This window comes from Oratosquilla oratoria, unplaced genomic scaffold (genome assembly GCF_046742065.1).
Source record: "Oratosquilla oratoria isolate Oo_2021 unplaced genomic scaffold, ASM4674206v1 SCAFFOLD141, whole genome shotgun sequence".
In the NCBI taxonomy this organism is placed as follows: Eukaryota; Metazoa; Arthropoda; class Malacostraca; order Stomatopoda; family Squillidae; genus Oratosquilla; species Oratosquilla oratoria.
Window position 1 is genome coordinate 15506 of NW_027467497.1, and position 15298 is coordinate 30803.

Genomic DNA, 15298 nt, shown 5'->3' on the forward strand with positions numbered 1-15298 from the left:
CTACCAAATAAAATCAAAGCCCATGGAATAGGAGGAAAAGTGTTAGAATGGATTAGAGCTTGGACCAGTAACAGAAAACAGCGGGTCACCATAAATGGAATAACATCTAGGTGGGGCAATGTTACTAGTGGGGTTCCCCAGTTCTCGGTTTTGGGTCCCTTGTTGTTCATTATGTACATAAACGACTTAGACGATGGGATAAATAGTGATGTTAGTAAGTTCGCGAATGACACTATAATAGGACGCCTAAGACGACGCAGAGATTCTGCAGGATGATCTTAAGAAATTGTTCACATGGTCGGTGAAATGGCAAATAACCTTCAATATCTCTAAGTGTAGCGTGTTAAACGTAGGGCTACACAACCCCGAAAATAGATACAGCTTAGATAACACGATTTTAGAGAAAACTGAGTGCGTGAGAGACTTGGGAGTTCTAGTGAGTCCGGACCTTAAAACCAGGAAACAGTGCATTAGCGCCAGGAATAAAGCTAACAGAGCATTATGTTTCATTGCTAGGACAGTAACGAATAGAAGTGCATAGGTAATTATCAAACTCTGTCTAGCGCTAGTTAGACCCATCCTTGACTATGCGGTACAGTTTTGGTCTCCATCCTATAGAATGGTCAGAAATTCACTAGAATCAGTACAGAGAAGAATGACCAAAATGATACATGGACTCAGAAGTTTGACTTACGAAGATAGGCTTAGGCACCTTAACTTACACTCTCTGGAAAGACGCAGAGTGCGGGGTGTTCAAGTGGATCAAAAGCTTTCACGATGGTGATGCAAACAAGGTCATCATATTAAAACAACAGGGCAGGACTCGCAGTAATTGATTTAAATTTGACAAATTTAGATTTAAGAAGGAAATAGACAAGAATTGGTTTACTAATATGGTGGTCAACGAATGGAATAGACTTAGTAACCATGTAGTGAGCGCTGAAACTATCAGTTGTTTTAAGAAACTGTTAGAGAACTTCATGGATGGGGATGACAGGTGGTGATGGATATGGAGCTGCCTTGTGTAGGCCTTATGGTCTCATGCAGTCTCCTTCATTGTTATGTTCTTATGTAATAACTTGGGTCTATATGCTCGGCAGAGTAAATGACCCATCCTAGTGATGTTTGTGACTTTTTGTACATTGAATGTTGTAAGCGGCTTGTCACTGTTGGGTGCTTGTCCATTTTTTTTTTTTTTTTTTTCAGGGAATCATTAAATGGTTTTACCGGATATTGAATGGTGCTCTGAACTTTTCTGTCAGAACAACTTCTGCTATCTGTAATCGTAACTGCTTCGACGGTACATATACTAAAATTGGAACGATACAGAGAAGATTAGCATGGATGACATGCAAATCTGTTATAGTGGTAATTTGTACGGTAAGCAATGGAGGTATTATCTCTCAGATCTATTGCTGGTGGTCTCTTATCGTGTAGTTTTGTGTTGTGAGCAAACATCCTACTTTTATAAGGGTGGTAGTAAAGTATTTTTTCCAAAGAAGTCCAAGTGAATCCAATGTAAGTGTTTTGAAGGGATGCACATCTCCAGAAAAGTCCTAGTGATTCCAAATGAAAGATACACACACATGCCAGATAGGAAATTTATCAATTCTATTATCATATATATGATTAGAAATTTATCTTGGATATTTGTAATGTTTATGGTGTTCCGGTTCGTCCATATGTGGAAAACAGAATGAGAAAATGCGGCCAGACTTAACGCAGAATGGTAAATCGCGATGACGTCTTTTAAGAACTCGTGTCACTTTTGGCGTTTATACATGTGCTGTGTTCGCTGTCACGGCGAACATTGGAGACGCAGAATAAGTATTTCGCGTGCAAGGTCTCAAGACAGAGCGTTAGGAAAAAGTGCTCTCCGATTTTCCCCTTCCTCGCTCGACAGAAATAGCTAAAGGATTCATCATCTTCCAGTTCAAGCTTACTTGTTATGTGACATCAAAGCCTTTTGCATTTTATTCCTTCATAGTCAATGCGTCACCCACATACGGTTCTTGGTTTCTTTTTCTTTGACTGTCAGACATAAGAATAAACAAATAGGTAAATGAATGAATAAACAAACAAAATAAACGCCTATTGTTCCATTACGTCTTTGTTCAGTTGTTATTGTGCCTCTGCGCTGACGCGAGACGAGACTTGGTAGGCAGGACTCACGTGGGGGTAAGGGTCATATGCCTGGGGGCGGCAATTCTAGTCTGGACTTGCTGCCTCCAAGGCTGACAAAATTATAATGATAAAAAAGGTCAAAGAAGCCATGAATGTTTTACCGTAATCGACGAATTTTGCGTTAGAATCAACAGAATATTAAATGTTCCCATATCCTTTCTGCAATAGGGACATGAAATACAATTTTTAAAATCTGTTTAATTATCTTGCAAGCCATTACCTAAAATGGGCAGCAAGAGTTGGTGGAGCCAGGAAATGTTTTTTTGGGGGTGGGGGGAGGCGTCGCTGAGTCCTTTGCCCCGGGGCGGCACTGAGGCATGTGAGTGTGGTGGGAGGTTAGGGGTCCTGTCTCTATGAACAAAACCGTCTTTTGGCAGTCTTAAAAATTGTCCAAGTCTTGTTGTTCATAAACGATTGACTTTGTTCAAATGTTCAAGAGTACATCGAGGTGGGCACTCTCAGGTGAAAAGGGTGTGCCTCAGCTGATTAAGATTGGCTGGCGACAGTCATCAAATCTACATGAATTCCAACGTCTGTCCTTCGCCAAGGAGCGTCGTCATCATTTTTTGAAAGTTCAAAATTGGCAAGAGGGCTTGGCTGTACCAGATAATCATTTGATATTTTGCTACAACGGCTGCTGCCATTTTTTCGTAGATGTGGACTTCCTTCTCAATGCCCCTCGAGGGACCCGTTAGGGAAGAATTTTTTATTGTGCATTTAACAAGCTTGGGGGCAGTGGCGGCACGAAAGATGAACTTGATAAAGCGTCGCTAGACAGAATGATAAAGTCTGGAGAGTCATTGAAACATGGTTTAGTGGCGATAGCCTTTTTGGTATACTGATATCACTAAATCTGACTAAAAGCATCTGGCGTTATACAGAATTAAATGTACAAAGCGCTTCACAATAGTAAAAGGGGTAGGGTCTGTTCACACTAGTGGTTTGAGCCGCGGCGGTTCAATTACGGTGTAAGTCAGTGGAGACGTTACACACAACCGCGCAGTTTTTCCTAGACTGGTGTTTTAGCGGTTTCCGTGTGGTTCAAACCGCTTGTGTGAACAGAGCCTTAGGGCAGTACTTAAGCTGATGGCGTAATCGAAAGCGTGCTGCTCTCGCATTCACTTGGTTATAGGTTCGAATCTTGAACTTCTTTCCAGTCCCCAGGAATGACTGTTACCCGCCTCATCAGACCAAGCACATGTACATAGAACAAAGGTGACGGCTTCGGCCACAGCTACGCAGCGCCTCCTGGCGCAGTGGCCCTCAAATTGCATTACGAGGATAGCAGTCAATAAATTAATATCAAGAGCGGTCGGACAAAATACCACAAACTGTCCATCCTTGACCCAACCACATCAAGGGCATGTAACTTGAGCCCCCCCCCCCCAACACACACACACTTTTCCCCGTCCCCTTTTCTGTACTCCTCACTACCTCATTTATATCTGTACTCTATCTTGTAACCATTCTGCTGAAGAGGACTACAGATAATAGTCGAAATATACGGATCTCCTGTACTTGTGATATTATTTCTCCGATAGTGTTTTAAGAGTATATATATATATACATATATATATATATATATATATATATATATATATATATATTTATTTTGCAGTAATTCACAAGGCACACGTGAAAATAATATGCAGAAAAAAACACTGGGAAATAAGAAGATTAGTCCGAACGTTTTCGTCTATTTAAGACATTATCAAGGACTACACAGTTACAGAGCCAAATGTGGATATATATACATAAAGTAGAAGACAAGCTAGGAACATGGGAAGGACACACAAGATGCTTCAAAATCAGGTAGAGCCGATGTTTACATATACGCACGTTTGGTCCATGACGTTACGTCACCCCGGCTTAGTAGCACTTGGAGAAGTTCTTACAATTTTATCAATAACAAAATCATCAAGCTTAAATAATCCTAAATTTAAATTGATATTATGGTCAAAGGTTTGTTTAATATGACTGGATTCAATCATGTTTCTTTCTTATAAGGATCTACAAGAAATTATTACATTAGAATTATCCCAGTCAATAGGATGATTGTGGTCTCTTGCATGGACAAAAAGGCCACTGGAACTTTGCCCACTCCTTACACTATATTTGTGCTGATTTATCCTAGTTTTTAAGTCTTTACCAGTTTGGCCGATATAAAATTTGTTACATTTAAGGCATGGAATAGAGTAAACACAACCCTCATTTACTACAGGTGAATTTTTAATGAGCTTACTTTTTATAGTATTATTATTTTTGAAAACCAAGTTGATGTTGAATTGTTTGAGAATATTAGGCAGACCAACTAATTTCTCACTGTAAGGAAGAACCAAAAGGTTCTTTTTGTCAAATACTTTTCTTACGTGTGAGGTGTTATGGAAAGTTTTGTAAGCCATTTTATGAGATGTGTCTACTAAGTGCTTTGGATATTTTAATTCAGAAGCTATGCTATATATCTTCCTCAGCTCATCATCCAAAAATTCCAGGCTACATATCCTGTAAGCTCTAAGAAACATAGAACTAAAGACGGAAAATTTTGTCTTCTGATGATGAGCCGAGTAAAAGTGGACATATGATGCGACATTAGTAGGTTTTCTATAAACGTCATATTTAAATTGTTTACCATTTCGATGAATTAAAATATCCAAAAATGGCAACTTATTCTCTATTTCTTTTTCAAAAGTAAATTTGATTGAAGGGACCATACCATTTAATTTTTCAAGAAATAAATCTAAGTTACGATTAACTGGCCAAAGACACAAGATATCATCAACATATCTTTTCCACACAACTTGTTGGGGAAGAATCCTAGGTAGTAGTTTCATCTCAAAGAATTCCATGTACTGAAAAGTGGCTAATGAAATTTAACACAAGTAAATGCAAGGTAATGCACATAGGTAAAAATAACAGTAAGTACGATTACAGGTTATTTGGAAATTCGTTAACAAAAGTGGAAAATTAAACCAGTCTCTTAGCAGATATCAAAGCGTAAACATGGAATTTGTAAAAACAGCAAAAGGTGGAGTCAAGATATGTCTCAATGGCTATATGTACGTGAAGAAATATACAACAGCAAAACAGATAAGATGGAATTGTGTGAAGAGTCGATTAATGATAAATGATCAAAGAGTAACTGATTAGTGATTAGTAACTTCTTTGTGAATGTGAACTGAATTCAATGAACTCAAGTTAGTTGCCTTGTTGTGCCATACCCTTTAATCTATCTAATTTGTTGAATTCCAACAAATTAACAATAATTTCTAAAAGCCCAGCTACCTGAAGTCAATTTTAATTAATTGTTTCCAATTCTTTGATGTTATAAACATACCTACAAAACATTGATCGGTTCCATCAGTAACGACCTCAAATCATCCAAGCAGTGTATTTCAGCCTCTGAGAAAGCAAATAAGATTCTAGGACTCATTGCGCGATCTTTTGATTTCAAAAGTCCATCACTCATTAACAAGCTATATAAATCGTTAGTTCGTCCACATTTGGAATATGCTGTTTCCGTATGGTCACCGAATCTCATTAAAGACATTGACAGACTGGAAAAAGTACAACGGCGAGCCACAAAACTGATTCCAAATATAAAAAATAAATCATACGAAAATCGACTAAAACATATGAATCTGTTTTCCCTAAAAAAGCGTAGACTCAGAGGTGACTTGATACAGGTCTTTAAAATTCTAAAGGGAATTGACAACATCAAAAGTGACCAAATTTTTACATTGAATGAGAATCAGACAAGAAACAATGGTCTCAAACTGTCCGGAAATAGATTCAATTTGGAAGTAGGTAGAAACAACTTTGCCAACCGTGTAGTTAATGAATGGAATAAACTTCCTGCACTAGAATTACTTGGGTATTTTGATGCCACCTATGTTAACGGGGGATATAGAACTGTTCGTGCCCCTAACGGAGTGGTTCGTTTAAAACGGATTAATCCATTATATTCGATAGAATTGTGGAATGTAAATCATGCCACCCTGACCGGTAGTGCACGTACAAACAATATATGTGAGTCGTGGAACTACAAGTATTTCAACATGGTCGGTCATCGTCACCCATCAGTGTGGAAAAGCATCAACGCCTTTCAAATGGACTATGCATCAGTGTCTGCGTTGATTGCCCTGGATAACATTGGGCAGCCTCCCGTGAAACGTGTTCGTCATAAATTTGTGGTCCTGCAAGAACGTCTAGAAAATTTGTGTAAGGCGTTCAATAATGGACAAAAAAGTGTACCAAGGTTTCTAGAGGGGATTTCACGTAATATGCGCCGGTTATGTTAACTACCTTCAGTATTCTATCTGAATGACTGATTTGAATATATTTTCAATTATATTGCCCTCTGATTTGAGTGCTTATGTACAATCTTGAGTACAATATTTTATGCTATGATGTTTAATCCTATGTATGATTCTGTACTAAATTTTGAATGCATATGTATGATTTTCTAGTATAGTTTACTTGTCGCTATGATTTCAATGTATGGATTTTGTTGTGATATGACATGAATGCTAATATGTACGATGCTTATGAATTATTTGAATTCTTTATGCAATCTGTACGATTAAGTGCTGTGATAATATGATTGAGGTTTATAAAGTTTGCATGTAATAATCAATAAAATATTAATAAATAAAACAAATAATTTTGAATTATTTTTGCAAGGAAAGGTCCAAACTGTACCCACAGTATATCAACGACATGAGGATGGGGGGTGTTCACTTGGGACTGGGGATTCAGTAAAGAGTTGTTTAGTGGTGGTGATGATTGGGGATTCTGATGCACATTATCACAATATTGTTTCTTTGTGTAAAAAAATAACAAAAAACTTATTTAGATTTAGGCTGTGAACTGAAATCAATGTCCTTTTCACTTATGTTTTTTTATCAAACGCGACTAATGGTGATAACAATTAACACCACGTATTGATCAATAACTTGTACATGTGAACTGAAATCGATACAACACTCACTAATTTTCCTGTCAATTAATTAATCCTAATTCTTCAATTAACATTTTATATTGACTCAATATTATAATTAATATATAATAATAACTATAACAAAATAGATATAGACTTGCACCGGTGAACTGAAATTTAGACACATTTCCATATGGAATGGGTTCTACATGTCATAAAACATTGAATTAAAATACATGTGGGATTTTGACCATGAACTGAAATCGATACAACACTCACTAATTTTCCTGTCAATTAATTAATCCTAATTCTTAAATTAACATTTTATATTGACTCAATATTATAATTAATATATAATAATAACTATAACAAAATAGATATAGACTTGCACCGGTGAACTGAAATTTAGACACATTTCCATATGGAATGGGTTCTACATGTCATAAAACATTGAATTAAAATACATGTGGGATTTTGACCATGAAGTGTGGGATTTTGAACAATGGGATATTGAATGTGGGATTTTGTTTTGTGGGATTTTGAATGTACATGGACCTAGATATGGATCAAAAGGTCTCCTGTCGGCATGCTCCGCCTTTGTAATCCTCTGTTACTAAGTACTGGGGACAGAGGATTTCCCATTGCCATACCAAATTTTTGTACATAGAATTCACAATTAAAAACAAATTTACAATTTACAATACACAACTTAATAAGTTCAATTATGGTTTTAGCTGGAAGTGGCAAGTCATGTTTTGATAATAATTCTTCTTCAAGATATACCAATAAGTCAATTACGGGAACATGGGTGAAGAGCGAAGTTATATTAAAACTAACTAGTTTAAAATCATAAAAAAATTCTAGATTATTCAAATAATTAATGAAATCAACGTTATTTGTGACGTGGGAAGAAGATATAGTACCCACTAAAGGACTCAAAATAGTAACAAGCCATTTGGACAAATTGTAAGTGACGGATCCTGTGGAACTGATGATAGGTCTAACTGGATAACCAGGTTTGTGGGTCTTAATCAATCCATACATGTAAGGCAAGGAAGGGGACAAAGAAGAAAAATGTTTTATCAGATGTTCATGCCCTTTCAGAATCTTTTTAACATTGCGATTAAACTCACTGTTTACAGATTCAAGCGGGTTTTTAGTAAGTTTTGTATATGTTTCACAATCTCCCAATAATGTTCCCATTTTTTCAATGTAATCTAATTTGTTAAGAATGACAATGCAATTACTTTTATCAGCTCTAGTGATGTGTAACTGTTCATCTCTTTTTAACTCACGGTAAGACTTAAAAAAACTTTTAGGACATACTGTATACAAAACCCTTGCTGATGTTGATATTTTGAGTAGAGACTTCACCAAATTTTTCTAAGTTGCAAAACCCTTTGGCCACGTTAACATAGTCAACTTCGTGTTGAGTTGCTGCGAAACTAAGGCGTAAAACACATTTTGTAGCACTATTTAAAGGTTTATCAGATAAATTTATAACAAAATTAGGGTTGGCATGCTTGGACCAATCACTGTCTTTAATCAATAGAGACAGTTTTTTGTTAAGTTTCTCACTAAGAACGTTACACGAATGTCTTAATTTACTATAACAATAATCAAGTAGTCTATGTTTCCAATTTTCTGGGATAGCTCTTTGAAAATTATTTTTTAAAGATTTAGTCATATTAAAAGATTCACGAACTTCAATTCTGGTTATATCAATATGCGGTGAAATTCTTCAAAGGGTTTATCACACATCCTCTACAGTCGATTGTTCAAAATAGATTTAGGCACAACCTGTTCTTGTAGGCAAATTTTTCAAGAAATGAATGAAGACGGAGTTTAGTCTCGTGCGGGCTAATTAAAAAAAATAGATAAAATGGGGGGACTGGGTTGGAATATTGTCCATTTCTTCTGTATGTGTCAGAATGTATACGACCAGAAGTATTCCCGTTTACGGCTGTGTAAGGTCTCGCCGATGATAGTGGGCAGGCTGCGCGGAATTAAAACAATTCAGAAGTGCCAACATCAGCAGTCATCGAACGCTTGTTGGATGATAACGCCCTCTCACCTCATCCGCTTGCCAGGGATTGTCACTGATGTTACTTGGTGTATTTACAAAAACATACACGAGGGCGTTTGCGTGCATCACACACACACATGTAGGCGTTCGTATACTCGCTTACTCTCGCAGGTGTGTAGTATTATGTGAACGTTAGTACACAGGTTTGTAGCGCGCGCGCACACACACACACATACACTTGTGGCGCAATGGTGGTTTTCTCGGCCGCCACTACGGCGGTCCGGGTTCGAATCCTGCCCAGGGCTGAAATAATTTCGGCATCTCTGCGCTGCGAGTTGTTACTCCAACTCGTCGGCAGGGAGTTGGGTGTGTGTGTGCGTGTAAGGTCACAACTTTATCCATAGATCGGTCATACGAGCTCTGAGCTCTCTTCCGAGAGGGAAATAGCCGTCGATCACGAGTTGAGCACGTGATCCAAAGACCAAGGTGAATACACACACTCACATATCTACGCACATCGTAGTACAGTTACACATTCAGTTCGTCCCCACACTGAATCGGCGACGCACTTATGAGCTTTTGTTATGTTGAACGATTTTTATCACTTTTGCTCTGTGCTAATGACTGATATTGTTGGATTTCTGAGGCAGTCAGAAATCCACAACAAAACTATAGGGTTCGTTTGAATGAAACTTCGGAAGACTTGTAGTTTTTAAATACTAAGTATCACAGCGGAGTATTAGATGGGGCAAGATCTGATATCTCACACACAGTAAATTACTTCTTCACGTCTCTTCTGGTTGATGACTTGAGTTCTGGCGGGTCACGTAATCTGGTGAGGTGGTCCAGCGTCTGGCAGCAAACCGCCGTCACCCATCAAGAAGAAAAAGCTAAACCTAATGACAAAATGATTTATCCTACTTGTAATAATGATTGCAATATTATTAAGCTGAGGGCGGGGGGGGGGGGCGCTCTTCCGAACAAAATGATGCGCAATACAAGCTTCTTAAAGTAATGTCCCAGTATGGTTTGTTAGCTGCACTCTTACACATTTAACTTTTCAGGACTTTATTTGCACCCTTACGGTTCAGAGTCGCAAAAAAAAAAATCATGATTGGAAATTAATCTTCATAAAAAAGAATGGTAATCGTTTTTAACTCTCCTTTATCACTTCCATGACTCCTCCCTCAAAGACAGAAGTGCTGGTTGTCGGTGACAAAATACAAATCTGTTGTTGAACGGAACTGTGCAATAGCTCAATGAAATGGCCTTGATAAAAATGTACGAAATAAGGGAAAGACTACGGCAATCTTGGGTTTGTCAGTTTATTGATCAGCTATACGTTAACATTGTTCATTTGAGATATTGAGTGATTACACTCAAGTTGCCCAGGCCAAAAGCTAATTCTGACCCCGGGAGTGTGCCATCAAGGTCAGGACGTGTTACTACCAATTACTCAGTGCCTGACCCGGGTCGGGTCGACTGTGACCAAAGCTGACCTAAGCTGGTCATCAGAGTTGCTAGGTGTCTCCTTTGACATTACCGCAGCCTAAATATTGGTATAGATGGCTATTTTTTATATGGGCTCATCCGATCTAGGTCAGGGGTTCCCAAACTTTTCAGCTCATCGACCCCCTAGTAAAGTTTAAGATTTTCTTTAAACCCCCAAACTATTAATTCACGAATTATGTCAGTTTATTGATATTATTGGTGTTGTTACTGTTATTAATGCTATTATTATTATTATTATATTTGTTATTATTATTATTATTATTATTATTATTATTATTATTATTATTATTATTATTATTATTATTATAATCTTAGTTATCAAAAGTGTTATTATCATCATTATGATTGTTATCATTTTTGTTGTTGATATTATTGTTTTAATTCTTTACTGTAGTTCTTGTTTGGTCTCATAAATCACTTATGGTAATTCTAAAGTATTGTACTATAGTCACAATTTTCGTCTTTGTGGATTTTACTTATTCTATTCGTTTATTTCCATTTGTTTATTTATCTATTTTATTTTCATCCGTTATAAAAAGGCCAAATGGCAACGTTCATCAAGGCGACGGCATTCCAATAATGATATAGACACTTTCACATATACATAAACATAAGTGTTTTAAATTATTTATAATTTACCAATAGCTTTAAGAGTGATATTATATATTCTTTATTATATTACTATAAGTAATATTCAAGCCAATAATATTACACAAACTCGTCATCTTGATGTTCATTCACGATGTGGTTGTGTGTATGTGAGATTCTCCCTACATGCACAAAAATGGGGAGAATTTTCGACCCAGAGTGAACTGACATGGTTTTTCTTTAAGTTTAGATATTGGTTGGTTGATTATTCTCACTATTTCAGTACGGGAAGAGAACAGGATAATTTCATGCTAACCATTTAATTTTAGACTGCCTTTCGACCCCATAGTAATTTACTGACCCCTTTCGACCCCCAGGAAATCTACTGACCCCCTTTCGACCCCATGGATGGTCTCATCGAACCCTTGGGGTCGATATCGACCCTCTAGCAATCTACTGACCCCCTTTCGACTCCTTGGCTATTTGTCGACCCTTAGGATGGTCTCATCGACCCCAGGGGGGTCGATATCGACCACTTTGGGAACCTCTGATCTAGGTCTACCTACGGCAGACACCTAACATGTTAATCCTCAAAGGATTGGGATTTTAGCTTCTCAGATGAACAAACTCATTATACTTCGCTCAACTAAACCTTTTTATCTGCTCATCAGATCTCAGATTTTGATTGAAGTAGTGTTCATGTCCCGTCTGCATCAATAAGATTTATGATTTATATACCAGAAGTATGGTAGATGAGAAAAACTTGACGTCGTTTAGATAAATGGATTATCGGTTTGGTGTGAATAGGAGCCGCCAAACGACACCTCCCCCTCTTTCCCCTTACTCCCTTCCCCATAGTGATGAACGAGAAGTGTGTGTGTGGCGCGTTGGGCTTCGGCATCGCTACGTAAATACAAGGGCTCAACTTCGATTCCCAACGGATATATATATATATATATCAATCAATCAATCAATCAAATTAGCCATCCTGAGTCCACTGCTAAACAAAGGCCTCCTTCATAGCATTCCATGATTCACACGACCGCGCCAACCTCTGCCACGTCACTCCTGCAAACTTCTCAATCTCGTCTCTCCATCTCCTGTCTGGTCTCCCTCTTCCACGCTTCCTATCTCGCGGCGTCCACTCAATAACACACTTGCTCCATCGCTCGTCAGTCGTTCGCACTAACTTACCTGCCCAATTCCACTTCCTTTCTTTCACCGCCTCCACAATATCTTTCACTCTAGTCTGCTCTCTCACCCAGCTTGCTCTCTTTTGGTCTCTCAGCGTTATTCCCATAATTGATCTCTCCATTCTCTGTGCAGTCCTTAGCTTTGTTTCCATTGCCTTCGTCAGTTTCCAAGTCTAACACTCGTAGATTATTGCGGGCAAAATGCATTGATTGTAAACTTTACGTTTCAAACATAAAGATAGAGAGCCTCTCAGGATTTTATTATACTTACCAAACACTTTCCAACAAATTGTAATACATATTTTTATTTCATTATCATGATCTTTCGTCACTTTCACCGCCTGGCCTAAATAATTATACTCCTCAATTTCTTCAAGACTCTCACCATCAATTACAATCTCTTTACTTTGAACTTTCGTGTTGGACATTACTTTGGTTTTGGTCTTATTTATTTTTAAACCTACTTTGAGACTTTTCTTGTTTAGATCACTCAGCATCTCTTGCAAGTCTTCTGCTCTTTCTGAAATAAGAATAATGTCATCCGCAAATCTTAGGTGGTTCAAACATTCGCCATTAATCTTCAAACCTTTCTCTTCCCAACTCAATCCTCTGAAAATATCTTCCAAGCAAGCTGTAGATAATTTGGGTGAAATGGTATCGCCTTGCCCTACTCCTTTTTTGATCTTGATCTTTGCTGAATCTTTATGTAGTCGAATTAAAGCGGTACCATTCGCATAAATCTTTTCTAAAACCCTTACGATCTGTTCGTTTGTACCCTGATTGCGTAGCGAGTTTAGTATTGCTATTTGTTCTACCGAGTCAAAGGCCTTCTCGTAATCTACAAAAGCTAAACACAGCGGTATATTGTATTCTGTCCTTTTCTCGATTAGTTGGTTAATCGCCTGCAAATGGTCTAGAATCGAGTATCCGCTCCTAAAACATGCTTGTTCTCTCGGTTTCCATCTAAAACTTGACTTAGTCTATTTGTAAGGATCTTGGAGAATACTTTATATACATTTGATAGTAAGCTAATCGGTCTATAGTTACTAAGGTCCTTCTGGTTTTCTTTTTATGAAGCAAAATCACTTTGAATTTAGCTGTGCAACCTACAATTCTATGATCACTACCTATGTTTACTTTATTTATGACCGTAGCATTGCTAACGCTCTTGCTCTCATTTAATATGAAGTCTACTTCGTTCTTTGTTGTTCCATTTGGACTTCTCCAGGTCCATTCACGACCTACACGCTTTTGGAAGAAAGTGTTCATTATCCTCATGTTGTAGTTCTCTGCAAAATTTACTAACATCTCGCCTCTGTCATTTCTTTCGCCTCCTCCAAACTTCCCAATGCACGACTCGTCTCTCATCTTCATTCCAACTTTAGCATTGAAGTCGCCTATTACCAACATGTACTTACTTTTTTCTTGATCCATTACCTGACTTAAATCATCATACAAGGATTCAATTTCATCGTCTGTACTCTGTGAAGTTGGTGCATAAACCTGGAATATTTTAGAGTGTACCTCTTACATAGCCTAATCACAATCCAGCAACTTCTCGGTTGATCAAGAATCCTACTCCACTAGATTTTTCTTTGTAGAACAGGTGGTAACCATCTTGTAATTGTATAAGCTTTTCTTCCGTTCTTCGGACTTCGCTCAGTCCTACGATGTCCCACTTGATGTTATCTAGTTCTTCCAATAGACTCTCCAGTCTGTGGTATTCTGAGAGATTTCTTACGTTGTAAGTATTCCCCATAGATATATGGGGTACCGTCATAATGACGGCGTGGCACCCTATAGATATATAGGGCTTCACCAAATAATGAATAAGGTGACACCAGAGAAATATCTCACCAGAAACTAGTTGGCAGGGAGGAGAGATTACTGCAAAAAAAAAAAAAAAAAAGCGTTCCTGTTGGATCATCGTCTCCCAAAGGTCCAACCGCATTTCCTCATGTGCTTACGGGCAGTGTGCCACCGAATGTAAGCGCGCGCACACACACACACACACACACACACACATATATATATATATATATATATATATATATATATATATATATATATATATATGTGTGTGTACGTGTGTGTTTGTGCGTGTGTGCACGCACGCGCGATTAATTTTCATTATTGTGTTAAGTATGGCTTTGTCTTACCCTGGGGTATACGGTCACGGGTACAGACAGTTGCTCACCGAACAAGTGATAAATAGGACATTTGCTCACCAAAGGATTATTTTAGTTATATTGAAGTTTATTACAGCAATAATATGCAAACAATATATAAACCTAATAACATGATATACAGGATTTTTTAGTGATATTGAAGTTTATTACAGCAATAATACAGGATTTTTTGTTATATTGAATTTTATTACAGCAATAATACACAAACAATATACAAACTTTCATATTTTAGTTTTTAATTAATTATAAAATTCAATACCAATTTCTTCCATCAACATATAGTGATTACAGTTTTATAACTGGTGCAGTACTGAAGTGGGTTTATTGTCCTTTGTGGATTACAAGTCCAGTCTACTGGTGTGGCCAACTGCATTTAGAAAGTCAGGAAGACACTGACTTCCTGCAGCATACCCCTGGCACAGATAAAGTAAATCTTTATCATAATTGTTAGAGGCCAAGAACTTATCAAACTCTACAATATAATCTATTGTATTGTTTTTAGTGGGTTCCATTGACTACTTACCCTAACACTTCTAGTTTATGAACTAGAAGTGTTAAGGTTAGGAGTCAATTCAGACTATGAAAGTAAAATTTTCGACTTATTAAATGACAGAGATACATACGAACAGTTAGCCACACCATTAGACTGGACCAGTTAAAGATCATTACT

General features: G+C 37.5%; 1 pseudogene; it reads left to right on the forward strand.

Moving 5' to 3' along the window:
* Positions 1–1285: 1285 nt before the first annotated feature.
* On the forward strand, positions 1286–1379 carry LOC143022699 (U6 spliceosomal RNA; annotated as a pseudogene).
* Positions 1380–15298: the final 13919 nt, after the last annotated feature.